The 14,820-nt window shown below is 37.4% G+C and overlaps 1 long non-coding RNA gene across 1 annotated transcript in view; it reads right to left on the reverse strand.

Moving 5' to 3' along the window:
- Positions 1-326: 326 nt before the first annotated feature.
- Positions 327-14,820, reverse strand: part of LOC309809589 — a 380,658-nt gene continuing 366,164 nt past the window's right edge. Inside the window, exon 5 of the long non-coding RNA XR_014294876.1 lies at positions 327-607. This is a non-coding gene — a long non-coding RNA (uncharacterized lncRNA). The remainder of the gene's footprint in view (positions 608-14,820) is intronic.

Consider the following 14,820-nt stretch of genomic DNA (forward strand, 5'->3'; position numbering starts at 1 on the left):
AGTCCGACCGAAGCCGAGCCTCAGCTCCCAGCCCCCGCCGGCCCCAGCGGGCGAGCAGACCACCCTCTCGGGCTGGTGAGTGCTGGTTGGCACTGATCCTCTGTGAGGGAATCCCTCCCCTTTGCCCTCCGCACCCCTGTGGCTGCACTCTCCTCCATGGCTCCGAAGCTCCCCCCCTCCGCCACCCACAGTCTCCACCCGTGAAGGGGCTTCCTAGTGTGTGGAAACCTTTCCTCTTTCACAGCTTCCTCCCACTGGTGCAGGTCCCATCCCTATTCTTTTGTCTCTGTTTATTCTTTTTTTCTTTTGCTGTACCCAGCTACGTGGGGAGTTTCTTGCCTTTTGGGAGGTTTGAGTCTTCTGCCAGCATTCAGTGGGTGTTCTGTAGGAGTTGTTCCACGTGTAGCTGTATTTCTGGTGTATCTGTGGGGAGGAAGGGGATCTCCGCGTCTTACTCTTCCGCCATCTTCCCCCTTTCCTCTCCAACACCATTTACTGAAGAGACTTTTCCTACTGAGTGTTCTTATGATGGTAAAAGCTTATTTGTTTTCTTGTAGTAGCGTATCCTTGAATTATTGGAATTGAATGTATTTGGTCACGTGCATTTCTAATGGAGACACAGAAACATCTGTTACAAATTTAGATCCTGTATTGATTATAATTTTAAACACAAGTTTTGTTTTATGGGGTACCTGTAAAATATACAAAATTTTTTCAGGGTAATACCAAAGTTTATGTAACTCCACAATTGAAATGAAATAGTTGCAAATTCTCTATATATAAATATATCTATATCTATATATTTGTACATGTATGTTTGTGTATGTATATATGTATATATGTGTGTATATCTATCTATCTATCTATCTATCTATCTATCTATCTATGTATCTTTAACCACTGTGGTTATAAAAGGAAATAAACTAATGAATGAATTTTGTCAGAATATGACTCTCTTAAAATTGTACAAAGTATGAAATTTTGGTTGGAAACATGCAGCTTAAAAGAAATAAGATAATCATCCTAAATTTTGGCTCTTTGCTTGGGCTATTCCTATAAAAGGGATTAAAGTCATGTTTCTTTGAGACGATGTTAGGGTTGCAGGTTCTACTTACTTCAGTAAGACTTTGGTGATACTTCTTTCCCAAATGAGTTCTCTTGAAGGAATGAAAATGTCTTGTTCTCATCCTCCACCCTGCCTGCTCATCCTTCTTTATATAATCACTTCTGCTTTAGTAAGCTGATTCTGACAAGTGTGAGCACAGGCAGTAATGACTAGACTCCAACAGTAGGTCATGAATAGAGGCAATTTTGAAGCCAATAAAATGGGTTTCAAGGCCTGTCTTATCATGATGTGCTCTCAGAGCAGAAGGTTGACTGCAGTCAGAAGATGAATCGTGAAATAGGAGGACCCACTGAAGTGTGATGCTGGACCAGGAGCATGGTTATTCTGAAGCATCTCTTGATAGTGATCTGGTGATGCTAGTGAATTAACTTCATCTATTGTCCCCTTAGATCAATTTCTTTCTACATGTCGACCTTGAACACCTGAGCACTGAGGTAACACCAAACATGATCAGGCTTTTCTGTTTGGCTTCAATTCTATCTCTTGAATCTATCATCTTACTGTAGAAAATTTTACCCAAAGAGGAATGAGACATTTTAAGAGTATAGTGGAGGCCTAGCCTTTTCTCACAGGAAACTACTTTTCTCTTCTCCAATTTCAACACTAAATGCATTGTTGAAAGTGTCTTATTGTTCCCTGGGAAGAAACCATTACCAAGATACCTGTCCTTTGTGTTTCACTGCTTATTCTTGGGACTGCAGGGATTCTGGAAATCTTATAGTTGGTCAAAATAAATGTGATAATCTGGTTCCACTCAAATTTATCTTTCTTTCCTTTCTCAAAAACAATACCAGAAAGAAACATAATTATCAAAAGGTTTTTTCATGAAGAGGCAATTTGAAGTAAAATAATGTTTTTGCATTCCTCTGAAACATAAGTATATTCTTAAGTGAGATTGTGTTTTCTCTTCCTTTTCTTTTTCTCACCTCTCTACTCCTTCCTTTCTCCTTTTCCCTCTCCTCTCTCATTCCTTTTTTCTTTTCTTTTTTCTTTTTGGGGTGGATTGTCATGCCTTTTCACTTAAAGGCAACATTGCGTAGAGATTAGGAACATAGGTTCTGTAATCAGAGTACATAGATTCACTTCTAACTTTCCTCATGTATATTCTGAGCAAGACATTTAATCTTTTAAAATTTCAGCCCTCCTATCTCTAATATGGGCATAAAAATGCTATCTACATCACATGATTTTAATGAGAATTAAATAAAATAATCCAAATAAAGAGCAGGGGACATAGCAAGCGCTCTATAGATATTAGATAATATATTAGTTCATAAATTTTAATATATTAGTATTGCAAATCTTTTAAAAATATTTTGTAGTAGTTAGATAACATAGAAAGGAAAGGAAGAACTTGCCTATAAAATTATTTGACTCCTAATATATTGATTGATTTTTGATGGGATTTTCTGTGTATATTATGGTTGTCAGTTTTGCTTTTTAGTAAATTATGATGTATATTTTAAAATTTAACTAAGTTTTCAGATTAATCATTGTAAAATTGTATCAAATACCATTATATGATTACTTAACCTCATTCATTGTCCTTCATTCAGAATGCTGTCATATATTCATTTTCTCTTTTTCCTTAGATGAATTTGCCAGCTATATCTGTTTTATTAATCCTTCAGAGTATTAGAGTAAAATTAGTTATTAATTTTGATGCTTTTATCTTATTTTCTCAACTTTTGCTTTCATCTTTACCTTTTCCTGTTATACATTCTCTTTGATTTCATTTTGTGTGTCTTTTATCAAATGTTTTAACCTGAATACATAATATATTTTTGTCATTTAAAAAAATAAAGACTGTAAAGCTATCAGTATTTCTCTGCATACAGATTAGCTGATCTTTCTCAATCTGTGGTCCTGGGACAACCTGGATGTTGTTCAAAGAAAGATGCCTGGGACTCAGTCAAGAACTTCTTCTTTAGACTCTCAGAAGACAAATGGTAGACACTGGCATTAAAATACATAATGGTTAACTAGAGTAAATCCCTATATATCTGAGATTTTTTCCCTTTTTTCTTCATTACTTATAGTTTCAGTTTAGATATTTATCCAACATTAATTTTAACAAGTGGCTTAAGTATTTTAAAAATGGTTAAAATTTTATGTCTGTTTTTTCTTTTAATACATCTTTATTGGAGTATAATTGCTTCACAATGCTGTGTTACTTTCTGTTGTACAACAAAGTGAATCAGCCATATGCATACGTATATCCCTATATCCGCTCCCTCTAGAGCCTCCCTCCCACCCTCCCTATCCACCCATCTAGGTCATCGAAAAGCACCGAGCTGACTTCTCTGTGCTATGCAGCTGCTTCCCACTAGCTATCTATTTTACATTCGGTAGTGTATATATGTCAATGCTACTCTCACTTTGCCCCAGCCTCCCCCTCCCACCCCCTGTATCCTCAGATCCATTCTCTATGTCTACATTTTTATTCCTGCCCTGCCACTAGGTTCATCAGTACCATTTTTGTTTTTTCAGATTCCTTATATATGTGTTAGCATACGGTATTTGTTTTTCTCTTTCTGACTTACTTTACTCTGTATGACAGACTCTAGGTCCATCCACCTCACTACAAATAATTCAATTTCATTCCTTTTTACGGCTGAGTAATATTCCATTGTATATATGTGCCACATCTTCTTTATCCATTCATCTTTCGATGGACAGTTAGGTTGCTTCCATGTCCTAGCTATTGTAAATAGTGCTGCAATGAACATTGTGGTACATGTCTTTTTTTTTTTTTTTGCAGTATATGGGCCTCTCACTGTTGTGGCCTCTCCTGTTGCGGAGCACAGGCTCCGGATGCGCAGGCTCAGTGGCCATGGCTCACGGGTCCAGCCGCTCCGCACATGTGGGATCTTCCCGGACCAGGGCACGAACCCGTGTCCCCTGCATCGGCAGGCGGACTCTCAACCACTGTGCCACCAGGGAAGCCCAAAAGCAACATTTTTAGGAGAAGAAAAAAAGGCTAAATTATAGGAAAACTTGTGGGGTATTTTGTTGTTTAAAAATAGTTTTACTCAGTGAAACACCTTTAATCTAATCGTTGGCTCAATTTTATGGTTATAATTGGTTTTGCCTGGTTTGGCAGAGAACAATGACTAACTCTGAAACTTTTGTCTAGTGAGAATAATGCTGTTTGACCTTCATATCACTTGCACTCTCTATTCCCATGAAACTTTCAAAATCTTTGTCCAAAGTCATTTTTCCCAACCACTTTAAACATAGGTCCTACCCAATTACAACTTATATAAGGTAGACTTGAGTACATGTTTTGTGTCCTAAGGGAATATGTATGTATTATTCTCAGGCACTTCTTGGTGAATTATTAGAGAAATAGGTATATTTCCTAAACATGTGAAATCATCAAGGTCTTCACATGTTTGCACACACATGTGCAGCCACATACCCCTTGCTCTCCCTCCCCTCACACACATCTTCCACCTATCTTTTTTTGTGTGACTGACTCTCACTTGTTCTTTTCTGTCATCTTAAAAATACTAAGTTGCTTGGGAAAGTCCAGGATGTTATAGTTCACCCATCTTATCAGCACACTTGAGTATGCTAATACAGAGTTTCGGAAACAGTGGCCCAGATGAAATATGCAGATGGAAATTTCTCATTAAATCTCATTTAAATTCCTTAATTTAATATCATTTTATATTCATTAAGATTTACATAATAAATTAGACCCAGGCGACCAACTTAATATCATTTCTAGTGCCATAACAACGACCCCTCCCATACCCACAATGCCATAAATGTGTTCCCAAGCCCCTCAATTCTCTCATGTCATTTCTTAAAACAGATGGTCACACTTGGGGAGCAGTGATATTTATTATTCATTCTAGGCAGGTTAGCAGGGCATCTTCTAAATACTTAGCATTTTCAAGACAGCATGGGAAATGCAAAGAAGATAAAATTCCTGACCTTAAGGGACATAGAATTTAGCTAAGGAGGCAAGACCTTTTGACAGGAACACTTACATAACCAAACACGGCAGCAAAGTAAAGTGCCAGGTCTACAAGAAAGAAAGAATTCTGGGGATTCACAAAAAATACTGAGTTTCATGCATGCTAATGAGAGAAGGATCTAAGAGCTGGCTTGACCCCTTTAATATATGTCACTCCACTATGTGCCGTATAGAAATAGCATGTATCTGGTTTGATCATCCACTAATTCTACATCTCAGTGATTGTTGAAGTGTAAAGGTCTACCATATGCTTCAGATGTTTACTGTCCCATCAACTTTTTCATTTAGTCCTACTACAGGCTCTCACATCACGTGTAGAATAATGGGAAGAACATCTGACTACTTCTGAGTTTCAAATGGCAATCTAGTGATCAAGTACCCTGCAGTTTGCGTCTCAAGGCTCCTGCTACAGCTACTTGCCTAAATGCTGGCTTCTTTGACTTACCCTACGTTCCCATTCTGTAAATTTCTAGCCCTTTCTTTGATGGGTTTTTGACCTACATCTTTGATTTGCTTTCAAGTAATTTGTGGTCTCATTCTGTTCACTCTTCCTCTATCTGCTTGGTTACTCCATGGATGTTCCTCAGAACTCTAATCTGTTGAGCTCACTGATTGATTAAGTCTTGGGTTCCATGTATTCTCCTGCTCTGTGCTGGTCTGTCTTCTCAGGTATTCTGTTCAGCAAACTCTAAATGCCTTGGTCTCCCCGGAATCTCAGCTCCATCTTCCCAACTAATGAAATCCAGTGAGTTCTGCCTTTGGTCCCCTCCTTGCCCTGCAGACTGGAGACTCTTTCAAGGCTGTAAGCTGGGGCAATAAGTAAGCTGGTTGTCATATCAGGGGAGAGGGGAGGTGTACTTGCATCTAATGGATAGGAGCCAGGAATGCTGCTAAACATTATGTAATACACAGAAGTCCCCCACAAGGATAAATCATCCAACCTAAAATGTCAATAGCATGCCAAAGTTCAGAAAGTCTAGCTTAGTCTTATACAATAACCAGAGTTTTGGAGAAGAATATATTCACTTTTTCTTCTCTTTCTGTATATCTTAGTTACAAAAGCTGATTTTGTGTTTGGTTTCAATTAAATTTCTGCACTTTTTCTGGCATATCAGAAAGAAAGGCAAGTGTACTTTTCTGCCAGTGGTTTGGGTAAAAATCACAATAAGATCTGAAAGGGAACAGGGAAAAGGAGAAACAGATCAATAAGGTGCAGAGACATAGATGATTATCCCCAAGTAATAAATTCAATTCAGATTTATTAAATATTGTGATTTTATGTTGATTCTGCAAACCCTATGAGTTGGTATTATTCCCCAATGAGATGAGGGAAAAGGGAATTTAAGTGATTTGCCTGAGGTTATATGAGTGATGAATAGAAAAGATAGAATTTGAACTCAGATCTGACTCCCATGCTTTCATCTACCACTTCACAGGTGCATGAAACAACAGAGACAGGCTAATGGAAAGCATCAAGCTGTTGAGTAAAAAGATTTCAATTTACTGTGTCACAACTAAGATTTAATTGGGGTTGTTCTGTTCTGATCTTGGGAGGAATGGGGTTATATGAACTGCCTTCCTGGAGAGCCCAGAAAATGTTCTTTACCTCAAGAGACTGAAATTTTTAGTAGGACATCTAAGAAGAAATAAACCTTATGAAGACAGCCTTTTGAAAGAGGGGCAAATTACTTGACTTTTGATTTTACATTCAGAGTGATGCTCTGAAGAGTCATGTGACCGAGGGATCCTTATGTAACATTACCAGAGGGGAATTTTTCTTTTTCAGTTTAGGGCTTTCTAATACAGAAAAAAATGTCCTGAGAGTAGCTGAAATTTGTTAGTTTAAATTTTAAAAATAAATTATTTAAAAAATAAAGTAAGTAAGATGAAATGAACACAAAAGGAACCATAGATCTGCTTTGGATTGTGATATGAGTCTACTCTTTCTTCTTATGAAACAGTGGTGGTTTGGAGTGATAAAGGTGAGACACAGTCTGTGTGTGTCTTGCTTGTCTTAGTTTCACCTAATGGATCTCAGGTTCCTTATACAGTATGTGTCCCCAGGCGAACTCCTCCTTGACACCACCTGTAGCTAATGAAGTGCGCAGGCTGTATTCGAGAGTTTTACAATCAGTCCCAGAGAGATTTTAAGCTTTGCTTATGCCCTTGTGCAAAGTCTAATCTTATGTAAGACCTTATCATTAACAGATTTATGGGGAATATTTCCCCCTTCAAGTATACTCTACAAAAGGCTGCCGGTTATATTAATTAATAAACATAGCTGTGTAGGGCTGCAATTCTGGTTACCTCTAACTTGAGTACCCTCTTTGAATTATATTTTGTGTCCTTGGCTGGCTGTGTGCTCCCTAGAATACTGGGGCAAAGATGATCATTTTGTTCTCTCTCTTTTGACAGAAGATAATTCCGCATTAGAATAAAACAAACCTTGGATATAGCAGACAGCTGTTTAACAATTTCACATGTGCATGCAGTAGGCAATAATGACACAGCCAAATATGAACCTGTACCATTTTGGTTAAAAAAGTTAGGAACACCAAAGCCAAGGAAACCAGCAGACAAACAAAAATAAGAACAATTAAGTTCTCTGCCAAAAAGGTAAAGTTTAAGCCACTGTTGTCGTTAATATACATATTGGCTAAAATCCAGGTTATTTTCTCTGGGAACAGTCCTGTGTAGTACTCTTTCTCCCAAAGTCCTCCAGTTTTTAGAAAGTTGGACTCCTGTTCACTGATGACAAAGAGCAAATGGAGTGGGTAAATGGTCATTTAAACTCAGCCTGTATTTTCCGTGAAGAGGAAATAGTTTCATCTACTTGCCTAGTCTGGGAGGGGAAGTGGCAGAAGATTAGTACTAAATATAGAGATCAGCATTTTTCATATATTTTTGATTACCAGCCACAGTAAAATATAACTTATTGTACGTAAACCCACTAATATAATCTACTCATTTTGTTTCCTTTCTATTTCACTCCTTTCCTTCCCTTTCTTGTCCTTCCCTTCCTTTCCCTTCCCTTCCCTGTTCTAGTCTGTTCCATTCTATTCCTTTTCCTATTCTATTCTATTCCATTCCATTTCAATTTATTCTATTTTTCATGTTTAAAAAGATGCTAGTGGACTTAACTAAATTGAATGTTGTGACCCAACAATGACTTACAACCAAGCAATGTAGAGTGACTCATACACTTCCAGTTACTTTTAAGCAGCAGTTAAAAGTCAATATCCTCTTTTGTTGCTAGCACCCCTTTTAAAATAGTATGATGGATACCACAAAACTTACTCATTTAAAGTGTACAATTCAATAATTTTTAGCATATTCTCTGAGTTGTGCAACCATCACCACAATTTAATTTTATAACATTTTATCATCCCCAAAGGAAATCCTGTACCCATTAAGAGTCACTCCCCATCCAACCATCTTTCCTCGTGCCAAGCCTGGATAACCACTAATTTAGTTTCTGTCTCTATAATTAGTCTCTCCTGGATATTACATATAAATAGTATTAAACAATATTTTTGTAACTGGCTCTTTTTAAAGTGTAGAATAATGTTTTCAAATTTTAACAATGTCATAGCAAGTATCTTTGTTTCATGAGTTTCATTTTCTAAGTTATATCCCATTTGTATAGATATATCACATTTTATTTATGCATTCATCAGTTGATGGACAATCGGGTTATTTTCAATTTTGGGTTACTATGAATAATACTTGAACAACCATGTATATTGTGTGTGTGTGCATGTGTGTGCACATGCATTCACATGTTATTTCTCTTGGGTATATACCTAAGAGTGGAATCATTGACTCATATAGTAACTATATGTTTAACATTTTGAGCAACTGCCAGACTGTTTTCCAAAGTGGCTGCACCTTTTACAGTCTCATCAGCAATGTATGAGGGTTTCAGTTTTTCCACATTTTTGCCAACACGTATTATTGTTGGTCTCTTTTATTATAGTGGGTGCAGTGGGTACAGTGGGTGCAAAATTGTATATAACTGTGATTTTGATTTGCATTTTCTTAATGACTAATTATGCTAAACGTGTTTTCACATATTTTCATGTGCTTACTGGCCATTTGTACATCCCTAGAGAAATAGTTATTCAGATGTGTAGCCCGTTTTTTTTTTTACATCTTTATTGGAGTATAATTGCTTTACAATGGTGTGTTAGTTTCTGCTTTATAACAAAGTGAATCAGTTATACATATACATATGTTCCCATATCTCTTCCCTCTTGCGTCTCCCTCCCTCCCACCCTCCCTATCCCACCCCTGCAGGCAGTCACAAAGCACCGAGCTGATCTCCCTGTGCTATGCGGCTGCTTCCCACTAGCTATCTATTTTACGTTTGGTAGTGTATATATGTCCATGCCTCTCTCTCGCTTTGTCACAGCTTACCCCTCCCCCTCCCCATATCCTCAAGTCCATTCTCTAGTAGGTCTGTGTCTTTATTCCTGTCTTACCCCTAGGTTCTTCATGACATTTTTTTTCTTAAATTCCATATATATGTGTTGGCATACGGTATTTGTCTTTCTCTTTCTGACTTACTTTACTCTGTATGACAGACTCTAGATCTATCCACCTCATTACAAATAGCTCAATTTCATTTCTTTTTATGGCTAATATTCCACTGTATATATGTGCCACATCTTCTTTATCCATTCATCCGATAATGGACACTTAGGTTGTTTCCATCTCCTGACTATTGTAAATAGAGCTGCAATGAACATTTTGGTACATGACTCTTTTTGAATTATGTTTTTCTCAGGGTATATGCCCAGTAGTGGGATTGCTGTGTCATATGGTAGTTCTATTTGTAGTTCTTTAAGGAACCTCCATACTGTTCTCCATAGTGGCTGTACCAATTCACATTCCCACCAGCAGTGCAAGAGTGTTCCCTTTTCTCCACACCCTCTCCAGCATTTATTGTTTCTAGATTTTTTGATGATGGCCATTCTGACTGGTGTGAGATGATATCTCATTGTAGTTTTGATTTGCATTTCTCTAATGATTAATGATGTTGAGCATTCTTTCATGTGTTTGTTGGCAGTCTGTATATCTTCTTTGGAGAAATGTCTATTTAGGTCTTCTGCCCATTTTTGGATTGGGTTGTTTTTTTGTTATTGAACTGCATGAGCTGCTTATAAATTATGGAGATTAATCCTTTGTCAGTTGCTTCATTTGCAAGTATTTTCTCCCATTCTGAGGGTTGTCTTTTGGTCTTGTTTATGGTTTCCTTTGCTGTGCAAAAGCTTTGAAGTTTCATTAGGTCCCATTTGTTTATTTTTGTTTTTATTTCCATTTCTCTAGGACGTGGAACAAAAAGGATCTTGCTGTGATTTCTGTCACAGAGTGTTCTGCCTATGCTTTCCTCTAAGAGTTTGATAGTTTCTGTCCTTACATTTAGGTCTTTAATCCATTTCGAGCTTATTTTTGTGTATTGTGTTAGGGAGTGTTCTAATTTCATTCTTTTACATGTAGCTGTCCAGCTTTCCCAGCACCACTTATTGAAGAGGCTGTCCTTTCTCCACTGTACATTCCTGCCTCCTTTATCAAAGATAAGGTGACCATATGTGCATGGGTTTATCTCTGGGCTTTCTATCCTGCTCCACTGATCTTTCTGTTTTTGTGCCAGTACCATAATGTCTTGATTACTGTAGCTTTGTAGTATAGTCTGAAGTCAGAGAGCCTGATTCCTCCAGCTCCGTTTTTCTTTCTCAAGATTGCTTTGGCTATTCGGGGTCTTTTGTGTTTCCATACAAATTGTGAAATTATTTGTTCTAATTCTGTGAAAAATGGCAGTGGTAGTTTGGTAGGGATTGCGTTGAATCTGTAGATCGCTTTGGGTAGTAGAGTCATTTTCACAATGTTGATTCTTCCAATCCAAGAAAATGGTATATGTCTCCATCTATTTGTATCATCTTTAATTTCTTTCATCAGTGTCTTATAATTTTCTGCATACAGGTCTTTTGTCTCCTTAGGTAGGCTTATTCCTAGATATTTTATTCTTTTTATTGCAATGGTAAATGGGAGTGTTTTCTTGATTTCACTTTCAGATTTTTCATCATTAGTGTATAAGAATGCCAGAGATTTCGTGCAGTAATTTTGTATCCTGCTAGTTTACCAAATTCATTGATTAGCTCTAGTAGTTTTCTGGTAGCATCTTTAGGATTCTCTACATATAGCATCATGTCATATGCAAACAGTGACAACTTTACTTATTAATTTCTGATTTGGATTCCTTTTATTTCCTTTTCTTCTCTGATTGCTGTGGCTAAAACTTCCAAAACTATGTTGAATAAAATTGGCGAGAGTGGGAAACCTTGTCTTGTTCCTGATTTTAGTGTACATGCTTTCAGTTTTTCACCATTGAGGATGATGTTGGCTGTGGGTTTGTCATATATGGCCTTTATTGTGTTGAGGAAAGTTCCCTCTATGCCTACTTTCTGCAGGGTTTTTATCATAAGTGGGTGTTGAATTGTGTGGAATGCTTTCTCTGCATCTATTGAGATGATCATATGGTTTTTCTCCTTCAATTTGTTAATATGGTGTATCACGTTGATTGATTTGCATATATTGAAGAATCCTTGCATTCCTGGAATAAACCTCACTTGATCATGGTGTATGATCCTTTTAATGTGCTGTTGGATTCTGTTTGCTAGTGTTTTGTTGAAGATTTTTGCATCTATGTTCATCAGTGATATTCCCGTGTAGTTTTCTTTCTTTGTGACATCCTTGTCTGGTTTTGGTATCAAGGTGATGCTGGCCTTATAGAATGAGTCTGGGAGTGTTCCTCCCTCTGCTATATTTTGGAAGAGGTTGAGAAGGATAGGTGTTAGCTCTTCTCTAAATGCTTGATAGAATTCACCTGTGAAGCCATCTGGTCCTGGGCTTTTGTTTGTTGGAAGATTTTTAATCACAGTTTCAATTTCAGTGCTTGTGATTGGTCTGTTCATATTTTCTATTTCTTCGTGATTCAGTCTTGGCAGGTTGTGCATTTCTAAGAACTTGTCCATTTCTTCCAGGTTGTCCATTTTATTGGCATAGAGTTGCTTATAGTAATCTCTCATGATCTTTTGTATTTCTGCACTATCAGTTGTTCCTTCTCCTTTTTCATTTCTAATTGTATTGATTTGAGTCTTCTCCCTTTTTTTCTTGATGAGTCTGGCTAATGGTTTATCAGTTTTCTTTATCTTCTCAAAGAACCACCTTTTAGTTTTATTGATCTTTGTTACTGTTTCCTTCATTTCTTTTTCATTTATTTCTGATCTGATCTTTATGATTTCTTTCCTTCTGCTAACTTTGGGGGTTTTTTGTTCTTCTTTCTCTAATTGCTTTAGGTGCAACTTTAGGTTGTTTATTCGAGATGTTTCCTGTTTCTTAAGGTAGGATTGTATTGCTATAAACTTCCCTCTTAGAACTGCTTTTGCTACATCACATAGGTTTTGGGTCGTCGTGTTTCCATCGTCATTTGTTTCTAGATATTTTTAAATTTCTTCTTTGATTTCTTCAGTGGTCACTTCGTTATTAAGTAGTGTATTGTTTAGCCTCCATGTGTTTGTATTTTTTACAGATCTTTTCCTGTAATTGATATCTAGTCTCATAGCATTGTGGTTGGAAAAGATGCTTGATACAATTTCAATTTTCTTAAATTTACCAAGGCTTGATTTGTGACCCAAGATATGATCTATCCTCGAGAATGTTCCATGAGCACTTGAGAAAAATGTGTATTCTGTTGTTTTTGGATGGAATGTCCTCTAAATATCAATTAAGTCCATCTTGTTTAATGTATCATTTAAAGCTTGTGTTTCCTTATTTATTTTCATTTTGGATGATCTGTCCATTGGTGAAAGTGGGGTGTTAAAGTCCCCTACTATGAATGTGTTACTGTCTATTTCCCCTTTTATGGCTGTTAGTATTTGCCTTATGTATTGAGGTGCTCCTATGATGGGTGCATAAATATTTACAATTGTTATATCTTCTTGGATCGATCCCTTGATCATTATGTACTGTCCTTCTTTGTCTCTTCTAATAGTCTTTATCTTAAAGTCTATTTTGTCTGATATGAGAATTGCTACTCCAGCTTTCTTTTGATTTCCATTTGCATGGAATATCTTTTTCCATCCCCTTACTTACAGTCTGTATGTGTCTCTAGTTCTGAAGTGGGTCTCTTGTAGATAGCATGTTTTTGGGTCTTGTTTTTGTATCCATTCCTCCAATCTCTCTCTCTTGGGAGCATTTAGTCCATTTACATTTAAGGTTATTATCGATATGTATGTTCCTATTCCCATTTCCTTAACTGTTTTGGGTTCGTTATTGTAGGTCATTTCCTTCTCTTGTGTTTCTTGCCTAGAGAAGTTCCTTTAGCATTTGTTGTAAAGTTGGTTTGGTGGTGCTGAATTCTCTCAGCTTTTGCTTGTCTGTAAGGTTTTAATTTCTCCATCAAATCTGAATAAGATCCTTGCTGGGTAGAGTAATCTTGGTTGCAGGTTTTTCTCCTTCATCACTTTAAATATGTCCTGCCAATCCCTTCTAGCTTGCAGAGTTTCTGCTGAAAGATAGGCTGTTAACCTCATGGGGATCCCCTTGTGTGTTATTTATTGTTTTTCCCTTGCTGATTTTAATATGTTTTCTTTGTATTTAGTTTTTGACAGAGTGATTAATATGTGTCTTGGCATATTTCTCCTTGGACTTATCCTGTATGTGCTCTCTGTGCTTCCTGGACTTGATTAAGTATTTCCTTTCCCATATTAGTGAAGTTTTCAACTATAATCTCTTCAAATATTTTCTCAGCCCCTTTCTTTTACTGTTCTTCTTCTGGACCCCCTATAATTCGAATGTTGGTGTGTTTAATGTTGTCCCAGATGTCTCTGAGACTCTCCTCTGTTCTTTTCATTCTTTTATCTTTCTTCTGCTCTGCAGTAGTTATTTCCACTATTTTATCTTCCAGGTCACTTATCCGTTCTTCTGCCTCAGTTATTCTGCTATGGATCCCATATAGAGTATATTTAATTTCATTTATTTTGTTGTTCATTGTTGCTTGTTTCCTCTTTAGTTCTTCTAGGTCCTTATTAAATGTTTCTTGCATTTTCTCTATTCTATTTCCAAGATTTTGGATCATCTTTACTATCATTTCTGAATTCTTTTTCAGGTAGCATGCCTATTTCCTCTTCATTTGTTAGGTCTGGTGGATTTTTATCTTGCTCCTTCATCTGCTGTGTGTTTTTCCTGTCTTCTCATTTTGCTTGTCTTACTGTGTATGGGGTCTCCTTTGTGCATGCTGCAGGTTCGTAGTTCCCATTGTTTTTGGTGTCTGTCTGTCCCCAGTGGCTAAGGTTGGTTCAGTGGGTTGTGTAGGCTTCCTGGTGGAGGGGACTAGTGCCTGTGTTCTGGTGGATGAGGCTGGATCTTGTCTTCCTGGTGGGCAGGTCCACGTCTGGTGGTGTGTTTTGGGGTGTCTGTGGACTTATTATGATTTTAGGCAGCCTCTCTGCTAATGGGTGGGGTTGGGTTCCTGTCATGCTAGTTGTTTGGCATAGGGTGTCCAGCACTGTAGCTTGCTGGTCGTTCAGTGAAGCTCAGTGCTAGTGTTGAGATGGAGATCTCTGGGAGAGTTTCACCATTCTATATTACGTGGAGCTGGGAGGTGTCTTGTGGTCCAGTGTCCTGAAGTTGGCTCTCCCACCTAAGA

This window comes from Mesoplodon mirus (genome assembly GCF_964341445.2).
Source record: "Mesoplodon mirus genome assembly, chromosome: 8".
Lineage (NCBI taxonomy): Eukaryota > Metazoa > Chordata > Mammalia > Artiodactyla > Ziphiidae > Mesoplodon > Mesoplodon mirus.